We start from the raw sequence: 11,517 nt of genomic DNA, 5'->3' as shown, positions 1-11,517 counted from the left end.
AGTGTTTCCCTACTCGCACTGGAGCGAGTGTTTCCCTACTCGCATGCCCACATCAAGGGGCATTTTCATATTCACATGTGGTGAGGGAAACATAAAAGCCAGTGCTGCTCAACTTTCATGTTACTCATAAGTGATCTGAGTTTCTGGGCATGCGCATAGTCTCTCTCTCTCTCTCTCTCTCTCTCTCTCTCTCTCTCTTCTATTCAGTTCCTACTTTGTATTTAAACAATTGAATTTATAAACTGAGCATGGTAGCCCACACTTATCCCAGCACCCTGGTAAACTGAGGCAAGGAGATCACAAGTTTGAGCCTGGCCCAGGCAATGTAACAACTCAGACTGTTTCAAACTAAAAATTAAAGGGCCACGACAGCAGCTGAGTGCCAAGGCCTGGTGCAGTCCCCAGTGCTAAAAGGAAAGCTGGACTCTCTGAGTATCCATTTCCCCTGACACTTAGCTCTAATCCCTTCCTTTCTTCAGCTGCCAGGAGAGAACATCCCGAAGAGAGTTAGTGGCAGCCGTGATGGTGGAGCTCCTACCACAGCCGGCCTATCCTAGGTTTTCACTGTTAAGCATTGGTAATTAAACAACTCCATTTAGTATGCCATAGAAGCATCCACCTATTTATATTTTTACAATTTTATTCAAGCTCAGGAGGTCTTCTTGTTATAACTAAAGATACTAAAATATTTTGTAACTCTTTTAGAATCACTTTTGCAAATTATCCTGTTAACCCAAACTTTCTCATTTATTTGCATAAAATTAAGAATTGAACAATAATCTCACTGTCACAAGATTCCTTCTATTTCTCACCCTTGGGCTTTGATTATTGTCTTGCCTTGCATTGCTTTGGGTGTTTTGCTTGTTTGAGATAGGGTGTTGATGCCCAGCCCAAGTAGGGCCACACGGCCTCCTGTGATCCTTTCCTGTGTTCTCCTTGTTGTGCATGTGTGCCTTCCCTCCCTCCCTCCATCCCTCCCTGCTGATTGAGTGAAGTGTGAACGTAGCTACCTTGTATTTTCCCAAAGAGCTACCAAGTGAACTTACTTACCAGCTCTGCCATCATCTGACTTCCGCCCAGAAGCCCCCACCTTCCTTGAGTTTTGCACATTAATGTCTTCCTCATTCTCTCTGTGGAGTTGATCTGCTGCATCCTCGGTGTGTGCAGCCGTCCTGGCTTCATGTTAGAGGAGACCGCACGAGTCCCCTCGGCTTGGCGCACGCCAGCCTCCTCTGACCCCAGGCGGCCAAGCCGGGTCCTCCTGCCGCAGCCTGGTGCATAAGAAATGGTCAGCATCTTCTGTATTCTACATTGATCTTCTCTGTAGCCGGTTGCAGTCAGAGACGGCACCCTTGTGATGTCTCCACACACGGCTCACAATGCGGCAGGCCCCGAGGGATGTTCAGTCAGGGGCCTATCCCAAGCCAGCTTCTGAAGCTCACGGTGCTGATGTCTCCTGCATTCCTGCTACATCCGGAATGTTTATATCCTTAAGACTGAGTGGAACAGAATCCAATCAACAGACACTGAAGGTAACGACTCGCAGAAAAGAGATTTTTCTGCAGGAATTACTTCCTGATAGATCTTCCTAGTTTCAAAGGAAGAGTTGAGTGGACTCTGCTTTATGGAAAAGATGACACGGCATGGATCTAATTATTCAGATTGGCTGAATTTCATCGGGCTGTTTGTCAACAAATGAAGTGTTTATAGCTGTACACTCTCTTTGGACTAGTTTTCCTTTAGACTTTTTAAAATACTTAAGGCCATTCTTTGTTGCAGATGAAACAGGGCCCTCCACCACCAGCAACACGTGATTCTAGAAGACTCTCGAAGTCTCGAAAGCCTGCTTGACTGACTGTAGTGCTCACTGTTGCCCCCAAATATGGCCCAAGATGCACTCCTCTGACCAGAGTTTACTCTGTCTCCCAAAAGGAGACGCTTTAGGGAACTACTGGACACGGTCACATGATCAGCGAGTAGCCCATCTGCCAGACACAGATCCTTCGGGGTGGGGGTGGCCCCCGGAGTCTCTGGCTAGGGGAGTCTTAACAAAGGAAAGTGGAGTGGCGAAGGTGGGGAAAGGGAAGGCTGAGGCAGGCATGCCTTCCCGCCTCGAGATTTGCTCACAGCAGGTGTCATCTTTCGGGCCACGCTGAGCCCACTGAGAGTGTATATCACTGCCTGTTAAATGCCTGCGACGTGCCCGCATGGTCCCTGGTGCTCGACGCAACAGTGAACAGGACAGATTCTCTTCTGCTCCTGCTCACGCTCACGGCCCAGCAGGGAAAGGGCAGAGTCACAGGTGGCACCAACCTCAATGTACCCCGCAGGCTCTGCGTCAGTGTCAGAGGATGGTGAGTGTCACGGAAACCGTGCTGGCTCTAGGAGAGCACAGCATGTGCTGGCACAGGGCTGCTGACTTGTCACAGCTGTTCGCTCGCTTTGCAGGCTGAGGGCCAGGGCCAGTGTCGAGGAGCAAGCGCAGGACACATCCAGGGTCAGAGACACTGGAGACCAGGGCAGGGCAGCGCACGTTAGGACAGGGGCGTGGTGGACGCACGACGAAGGCGTGGGGGCAAGGGGTGCCTAGGACGAGAGCAGAGCAGGGTCGCGGTTCAGACGTGAGAGAAGGACAGAATGAGCCACAGCCCAGAGCAACTGCTGCACCAACATCCGGGCCACCAGATGGCTTCAAGTGGGGACCAGTACGACCTGACATACAGCACTCTGCCTGGTGACTGGTGATTGATTGACTGTGGTAGTGTCAGGATGCGGCCAAACCTTGACAGAGAGTGCTGACTAGAGAGGAAACTGCTGAGCATAGACGGCCCATCCATGGAGCAGACGCACCTGGACGCTTGCTCCTCAGGGCTGAGGCAGTTTTGTACTCAGCCGAGGTCAGACATTAATAACCCGTCAAGCAGGGCCAGAAATGAGCTGTGTGCAAGTCCCGACTCTTCTCTCTTCCCCAGGCTCCTGCATGGCCTGAAATCTGCCTACCTTGGAGTCAATAATTTAGTAAGAGGAGAAACGTGGACTAGAAGTAGCCACGTGTTTGTTGTCCTCTGCACTTCCCACCAAGAACTCAGACTCCTGTTCCTGCAACATCCTGTGACGTAAGCTCTTCCTGCTTCTCTCACCTCAAGGTGTGACTGACTACATTCGCTCTGAGGATCCGGAGCCCTCTTCTTTAAAAGGACAGAAAGAAAGGATGAGTGAGAGAGAGGGAGAGAGACAGAGACAGAGACAGAGACAGAGACAGGCAGGGAGAGGCAGAGAGAGAGACAGAGAGGCAGACAGAGACAAATAGACACAGAGACAGAGAGACAGAGATAGACGCAGAGAGAGACAGAGACACAGGCAGAGACAGAGGGAGAGAGAGGAAAAGACAAGAAAGAAAAACTCTTGTTTACATCCATGATGGTTAATCTTGGTTGTCAGCTTGATGGGATAAAAAAAAGCTACAACACTAGGAACGCACAAATGATCCTTTCTTTCCTGAAGTTACTTTTCTCAGGCATTTTATCACAGGCACGGGAGGCCAACTAATGCAGCGTCCATGTAAATCACCATGCTCCCTCTTTCCATCCCACGGATGCACGCTGTTTCCCCTCTCACCCGGGAGCCGGCGCCCTCCGGTCAGCGCCTCTGCGGGCAGGTCGTGTCCCCTGAGACCTGCCCTGGTCCTGGGGCCCACAGCACACCGGGGGGGGGGGGGGTGGCACGCAGCGCGAGCCCGAGCGCGGGGAAAGCGTGGAGGAAAGCAGGCAGGCAGCACGCGGAGATGGAGGTGAAGCCTCTACAGCAGGGGCTCTGGGCCCACCCAAAGGGTTGGCAGAAAAGGGTCCCACACGTGGAGTACCCAACGCGGCCCATGATATGGACAAAGAGGAGCCCGCAGAAGGTGGCCGGGTCCACAAAGCGGGATGCGGCGGAGTCTGATGGCTGGATGGCAGGTGCCCCTTGCTCTCACGGGATGACGTTGCGGGAAGCGTCCTGCCCCCTCCCTCCCGGCATCACGGCCTCCGGGGGCTGCAGCTTAGCTCTTCTGTAAGCGCCACCAAGACATCCCAGCAGACTGGAAACTCATCTTACTGTGACGCCGCTGGGACAGGCCTCGGAAGCGCACCACTGCTTCAGAGGGCTCTCTGCTCTGGGTCACCAGCGCAGGATTTCCTCCTTCCTCCTCCTCGCTGACCCTGCAGCCCCAGTCGCAGTGCGCATCCTGGCACTTGACACACTGTCCTGGGCTGATCCGTGTACTTCTCGGCCTGTTGTCGGGCACGCAGAGCCCTGAGTGTCCTGCCAGCCCTACCTCGGTGACTCACGGCGCTCAGGTCTGAGTCATGCCCTTGGAGTTCTGCGAATTAGTCTTAATTTGGTGCTTTCCAGCTATCAGCATGGCCAGCCTGCTGGGAGCTTTGTTGTGTTTTCCTTCCTAGCACTTGGAATTCCTTTAATTGGGAGTTGATAACTTCCACAGGGAGTGTGGTACACGAGGGAGTGAACGTTGGCCCGGAATCAAGCAAAAGGAACAAAACAAATTGGCAATGAATAGAAACCCTATCGCAAAAGACTTAATACTAAGAAGAGCCAAGATTTTGTAGATAGATCACTTCCTATTTGCTTTGTTGTGAAGCAATTCGCTTCACCTTCTAACTGTGGAGCCACAAAGAAACGCGATGACCCAGGGACCTTGCGAGGCGAGGGGTGCGAGGTGGAGAACTCATTCTCCATTTTCAAAGGGACAGAAGTGCTGTGTGCTTGTAACTACACATGCCTCTGAGATGCAGCTGTGGCAGAAAAGAGGGACGAGGCCAAAGAATGACAGGCACCAGGGTCCCTCCTATATCCCTGTACCCTAGACTAAGAGGAAACTCGGATTACAGCATCGTTTTGTTGATGTGGGGTGCTATTTAAACATTTTTACAAGCTAATGCCATCTGAGAACTTAAAAACCAAAAACATATCATTTGGAAAACTAAACACAGTGAATGAGTAACTAGTTTTGCTGTCATTCCAGTGAGAACTCACCTGTGAAGGTGTTTAAGAGACATTCTTAGCTGGGGAGATGGCTCTGCAGCACAGCGCCTGCCTGGCAAGTGCAAGGTCCTGAGTTCAGTTCCCAGTACCAAAGGAAAACCTTACATGTATGTGCCTATCATTTTGTTCTCTACTGCTCTTTGTCAATCTGACTTTCACTGGTTTTCTGCTATTTTTTCAGAAAGGAGTGTTTAATTTTTTGTTAAATCTCTTACAGGGATTTTCAGATTTCTAAGCATCGAATGTCTTAAATTCCGGGATTTTTCTGTCCACTCGGAAATCTGGTCCTGTATTCGTTAGTACCAGTTTAGTGCACAGTTACCACATTGTTGTCCACTTCCAGGGGGTTACACAGACTTTGTGTTCATTTGAAGTTGCAGCATATTATATAAAATTCATCTATTTTCAGTCTATATCAAAATACTAATAAAATGAGAATACCAAATACCATTTGGCATCTGGGATAAAGCCTGCCTGTGGGTCCCTGATCCTTATACGTTTCAGATGTGACTGTAATTCAGAAGTAGATTGCTCTTGAATAGATATGTATTACATTACATTCCAGCTTAACAGAAATAAATCTATGGTTCTTTCCTGTGTTTCTGGTTTCCTTTACTTTTTCCATTGAAAAGTATTCCCGTAGTCCCAACAATTGTTGAGGCCCTTGCTAGACGCCGCAGATAAAGGAACAGACAAAGAAGATGGACTTACCCCTTGCTCCCACGGACCTTAACGTCTGAAGAAATTGCCAGGAGCTGCAGGAATCTTATGCAAACCCCAGTAGTCACTGTCATGACAGGAAACTCTCAGGAGATGCCTGCATGTTAACCTGCAAGCCAGGCTTCCCAAAGGAGAGTGGGCTGGCACCAGGAGGTAGGGGGATGAACCCAGATGCAGGGGAAGATGGGCGAGAACAAAACAACCGAAACTTAGTACAGCAGTCAGGACCTCGAAGAAGCATAGACAGCTCGATCCCTTCCCTGGACCCAAGCTTGGAAATACCATGGAGCTGAAAATGATAAACTAGGATTAGAGGTCCCATTCAACCCAGCTAGTCCCCTCTTAGATATTTTTCCAGAAGAACTGAAAACATCATACCACAGTGATATATGTGCACCCATGTTTATGGCTGCAATTTGTCACAGCTACACCTTGGAAACAACCTAAATGTCCATCAACTGAGGAATGGACAAAAAAGATAGCATTGTTGCACAATTACTACTCAGCTTTAAAAAGATAAAATCAAGACTTTCATAGGAAATGGATGCGAATAGAGACGGTACTCATAAGTGAACTAAATCACATCTGCATGTGTAAACATCGTGTTTTCTCACTAATGTAAGAAGCTGAGAGAGTAAGTGGGATCTGAGAGGTACAATCACTACTGCGAGAGGGAAAGAGTCTGTCCAACGGTAAGGAACGACCAGGACAAAAGAAGGGGAAAGAAGGAAGGAAGGGAGGGAGAAGAAATGCGTATGCACATACACAGGGCGGCTTGGATAATGTGCTGCTGGTTTCTGCTGGTCTACTGAAAGAAGCAGCTAACACAAACTTTTTTTCTCTCTCATTTTTAATTTTTTATAATTTTTGCCCAATCTTCCAGGCTTATATCTGATAATCTGAACTACTAATCTGAAGACAACAGTATGCAATATAACAATTGTTGAATTCCTATCATTTTGTTTAGTGATTTTCTGTATCACTTCTTTTTTTTTCTTGTTTTGCTGGGGGCTGCCCAGTGGCTCAGCTGTTTAAGTGCCTGCTGAAACAAAGCAGGCAGCCTCAGGATGCTGAGCTTCCATCCGTCACCCTCAAGCCAAACCAGGACTGCCCTGAAGGCATCCTGAGCGGCACCCCCCACCCCCCCCAAAAAAAAAAATCCTTCTTGTCTTACTTTTTGTTTTCTCTTTAAAAATAAAACAATATTTAAAGTAAAATAGGATGGGCCCAGTGAAGAGCTCTTGGAGAACCAAAGGTGACTCAAGCCCCACAAAACTGCAGAAATGCGTCTAGTTCTGGACTTCTTGCTCCTTACATTGAAGGTCCAGTTTCGTACTTACTTGGCTTTGCCAGGGTAAGGGACAGGCAGAGAACCGAGCCTCCGCTCCAGTCAGCTCCCCTGGGCATCAGCCGGACTCTGGGTGAGCAGGAGCGAGGGGACAGCCACCACTGAGAAGGACTGAGTGGCTTCCTAGCACTGTCACAGAGCCTTGCCAGGCAGCTCAGGTGGGAGGAGCAGTGCCTGGCTCAGGTCCAGGCGGGAGGCAGTAGAGGAGATCCTGTGCTCCCCAGAGCAGCCACCAAGAGGACCGTGCCCTGCCCTCCCAGCTGTCAGCCCTCCCCCCAGCTACATGTCACCAGCCCAGGACAAAGTGTGTCCCACACAGACAGACACACAGGAGGAGACAGACACTGGAGGAGCCTACTGCAAGCTCCATGAATAAAATAAATTAACCAATTCACGTGTGGGAAAGTGCAAGCAATAGACAGGGTGCGTGCAAAGGGACAGTCACGAACGTGTTCAAGCACAAGGCCTGTAAGAGCGCCGGCACCAAGGATGGAGAGGATGGTGTCGGATGAGAGCAGACGAGAAGATCCGATTAAAGATATTCAGTGGGAAAAATATAATATTGGCACAAAAGATTTAATGTCTTGGGGAGCGAAGAAAATGCCAAAAATGGTTCTATAAAAGTTCACAAATAACTGTTGATTAAGATTTCCCATAAGCAGGAGTTTTTCTTACGCAGGATGGAGTATAGTTTAGACAGGTCCTCAGACGTAAATAGAGCAGTGCCGTGTCATCCGGCAAGTTGTTCCTTTTCATACCAAAACTGTATTTTGAGTGTACATTGCACAACTATATCCATGCTAGCACTTATGGCTCACTTGTTGCTTTAAAATTGTTTTGTCTTTCTAATGTATAGTGTTTTTAAAAAATTATGATTGTATGCTTATTATTTAAAAACAGCACAAAACTTGGCATAGAGCACAGTCAACATGCCTTTTCATGCATGTCTTTATCTTTTATCCACTGCCAACTATACACGAGTATTCACATGTAGATGCACATGTATGTGCATGTGGATGCATGTGTGTGCATGTAGATTCACAGCTGTGAGCTCAATGCATGCCAAGACAGCAGTGCCTGCCTGTCAGCCATGACACAGAAGCACACAACTTCCATTTCTCACTTGTGTATAAATTTGAACACCTGTAACTTGAGCTGACGTGGGGTTAAACGACTTGTACGGCTCACCGCTTATTTTGATGGAATAAATTTTTTTAGCAACTGTCACAGGGCAACATCTGGGACCAGAGAGGACTAACGAAAGAGAATTTTCAGTGAGAGACCAGTCCGGTGTACGTAGCCCCTAGGTATCTCACCACAGTTATTTGAAAACCTTCTCAGTTGAAATGTCTTCTAAAGATAAAACCATTTGTTTACTTTAAAGATTTTTCTGAGGAAATAACAGAAATACACAAATGTCCGTCTGTAACAAACAGTGGCAAACTGTAACCAGTGTTTGCATATCTTTTCCTTGGAGTTTATAAAGTTTATTAACCTTGTATTTGACCCTGCAGGAAGCTTGCTCTTCTTGAACTTCCCAAATAGTATAGTTTACAGTATACAATGGAGTTGAATTAACTGGAGATATCAAGCAATTGTTGCTCTAAAATTTTCTCCCAAGAAAATGTACCTATTTTATGAGTTTCACAAACTCAAAGGAAACACATAGTTACATGGTAGCTATTTAATTTTAATAGTCACTGCATTAAAAAAAAATCTCTTTTCTTCTCATTGCTTTTATTAGGATAGCCTGGCTTTTCCTTTGTGGATGTTTCTCTGTTTTTGTTTAACTATATTAATAATAACCTACTGGGTTGCAGTTAAAAATAATTTTTTTTCAGAATTTTTATTGCTATACTCATGAAATTTTATATAATCACTGGAAAATCTGGAGATATAAAGTTATTTCAGTTCTTCAAATATAGGGCTTTGTTCTTTTTAATGCTAACTTATAACCTCTTGGTTAGACTTATTAAATCTTAACCTGTTCACAAATTCAAAAATCATACAGAAAGCTCTTTCATTTCCTATTTTCTTCAGTAACTTCATATTTGAAAACAGGAGAACAAAGACAACGAAAGGAATGAAATATATAAAGACAGAGCCATGGAGAACGTATGCACACTCCGCTGGAAACAGTTTCAGGAAAAGACAGGAGATTGTGCTCCTGGTCCGACAAACAGCCCAGTAAACCGTAGGGAGCTCTCCGAGGCTCATGCGGCCCTCCTTACAGACACAATGGCTCTGCCTCTCTTCGCTCCAGCGGAGTATTCCGGTCTGGTTGTTTTGTTACCGTAACTGCTAGATCTGGGGGGCTGTGCAGCAGGCACCTCCTCGGCTCGTCCTCCTCTCCTCCTGCTTTAGCGAGGCACCAAGTTACTGAAGTAGGAAACTCACTCTGTCCCCAGTGTCGTCTTGGGGCCGGGGAGATAGCTCAATAGAATAAGTGCTTGCCTGGCAAGGGCAAGGGCCTGAGTTCAATTCCCAGTTCCACCAAAAAAAAAAAAAAAAAAAAAAAAAAGCCAGGGTCGTCTTCAAGTTGAGCTACGGGCTTTCAGTTCAGTTCATAAGGCAAGCAGCACTTCTTCCGGCGTTCTGAGCAGATCCTGCCCCGGTGAACACGAAGCCACGCAGTTACTGACAGTGCTGCCTTAGGCGCTCAGAAAAACACTCCCAGTTTACCTGACTCCTTTTTCCCATGTCTGTCTTTAAGATACTGAGTAATTAAACAACAGCCTAAATACCATTTTCTTACATTTACACAAGGTCTTAAGGTTCATAAGACATTTTCCCACACTTTGTCACATCTCCACCATAGCTCTGCGAGGCCCACACGGCACAGCATGCAGGTGCAGCCAGCCGAGCTTGCTTTTGCTTATGAATGGCTCACAGTAAGGTAGCACTTGTGATTTGTGTCACATCAAGAGATAATGCCGTTATCAAACATAAGTTAGGAGTGTAGACTGTACAACCATTATGGAAATCAGTGTGGCGACTCCTCAAAAAACAAGGACTGGGAATCCCATTCAGCCCAGCTATCCCTCTTCTTGGAATTTTCCCCAAAGAACTGAAAACATCATATCCTAGTGATCTATGTGCACCCATGTTTAGAGCAGCGCAATTTATGATAGCCAAATCTTGGAAGCAATGAAAATGCCTGGCACCTGAGGAATGGATGTAAAAGATGTGGTATTTTTATACAATGGAGTATTACTCAGCTACAAAGAAAAACACACTTGAAGCCTTCATAGGTAACTGGGTGCAACGAGAGGCTACACTCGTAAGTGAGATAAACCAGACCCACTCGTGTGAACAACAAATTGGCTCTCTAGTGGAAGAACTCAAAAGAAGAAATAAAAACTGAAAGGTATAACAGACACAGTTAAATGGAAAGAAACAGAACTGAAGGATGAAACAATGAAGAGAAAGAAAGGAGAAAAGTTAGGAAATAAGGTAGGGGCAAAACCATGCGTGTATGTGTACAAGATGGATAAGGCAATGGTCCTAAGAATTTCCATCAGGTTTTTGAATACAGCAGTTAATGGGTAGAATTCTCACCCTGACATTGCCCTTTAGGTTGATTTCTGTGAACTAAGCAACTACATTGAGGACAGCAATGTGTAATACTAAAACCATGCTTGAAATACCTGTCATCTTGGTCTTCTAAATGTGTACCAGTTCTAATGTTATATCAATTATTACTATACTCCCTTTAAGGTAAACTTTTTAAAAAGGTAATAAAATAAAATCAGAGTCAAGGACAAAAACTTGAGATTTCTTGAAAGCATGTGGTAATATTCAATCATATGTCCCATCTTGAATAACTATATCTATTAATCTGGGCAACAGATTTGACAATAAAAATAGATAATATATCAATCACTATTAATCAGCTATTCTTGTTTTAAAATCTGTAATGTATGTATTGTTATACATTACCCTGTTTCTCTTTGCTTTTGTTTTTCTTGATCTTGTTTTTACTCTTCAAAATAAAATAAACTACAAACATTTTAAAAATAAAAATAAAATTTAAAAATGAACCTTAGCTAAATGTCTCAGGTCTGCTGAGACACTCACTTGCAGTCTCCAGATGAACTTCACACAGCAGTCATACCCCAGACATTCGAGTTCTTTACGATCGTAGTTCACGACTTACTTCCTGCTATGCTAGACACCCAGCCTGGAGCCCCGCTTCCCTTCGTCCCACCCCCCTTGTGAAACATGCACGGATGAACAGTCTAAGGCAAATTCTATAATTTTCTAATTATAGAAAATGTTCTATAATTTGCCCTCATGGCTTTCTTCCAGCCTCTTCAATTAAGTACAACATTCCTTAGAAATAAAATTAGGGTCCCGGCCACCGTGCAACCCTCCTCATGCCTGCAGGGTAATGCCCGGGTCAACAG

The sequence above is a fragment of the Octodon degus genome, unplaced genomic scaffold, assembly GCF_000260255.1.
Source record: "Octodon degus isolate 3935 unplaced genomic scaffold, OctDeg1.0 scaffold00034, whole genome shotgun sequence".
Taxonomy (NCBI): domain Eukaryota; kingdom Metazoa; phylum Chordata; class Mammalia; order Rodentia; family Octodontidae; genus Octodon; species Octodon degus.
Note: the sequence above shows the minus strand (reverse complement) of the source record.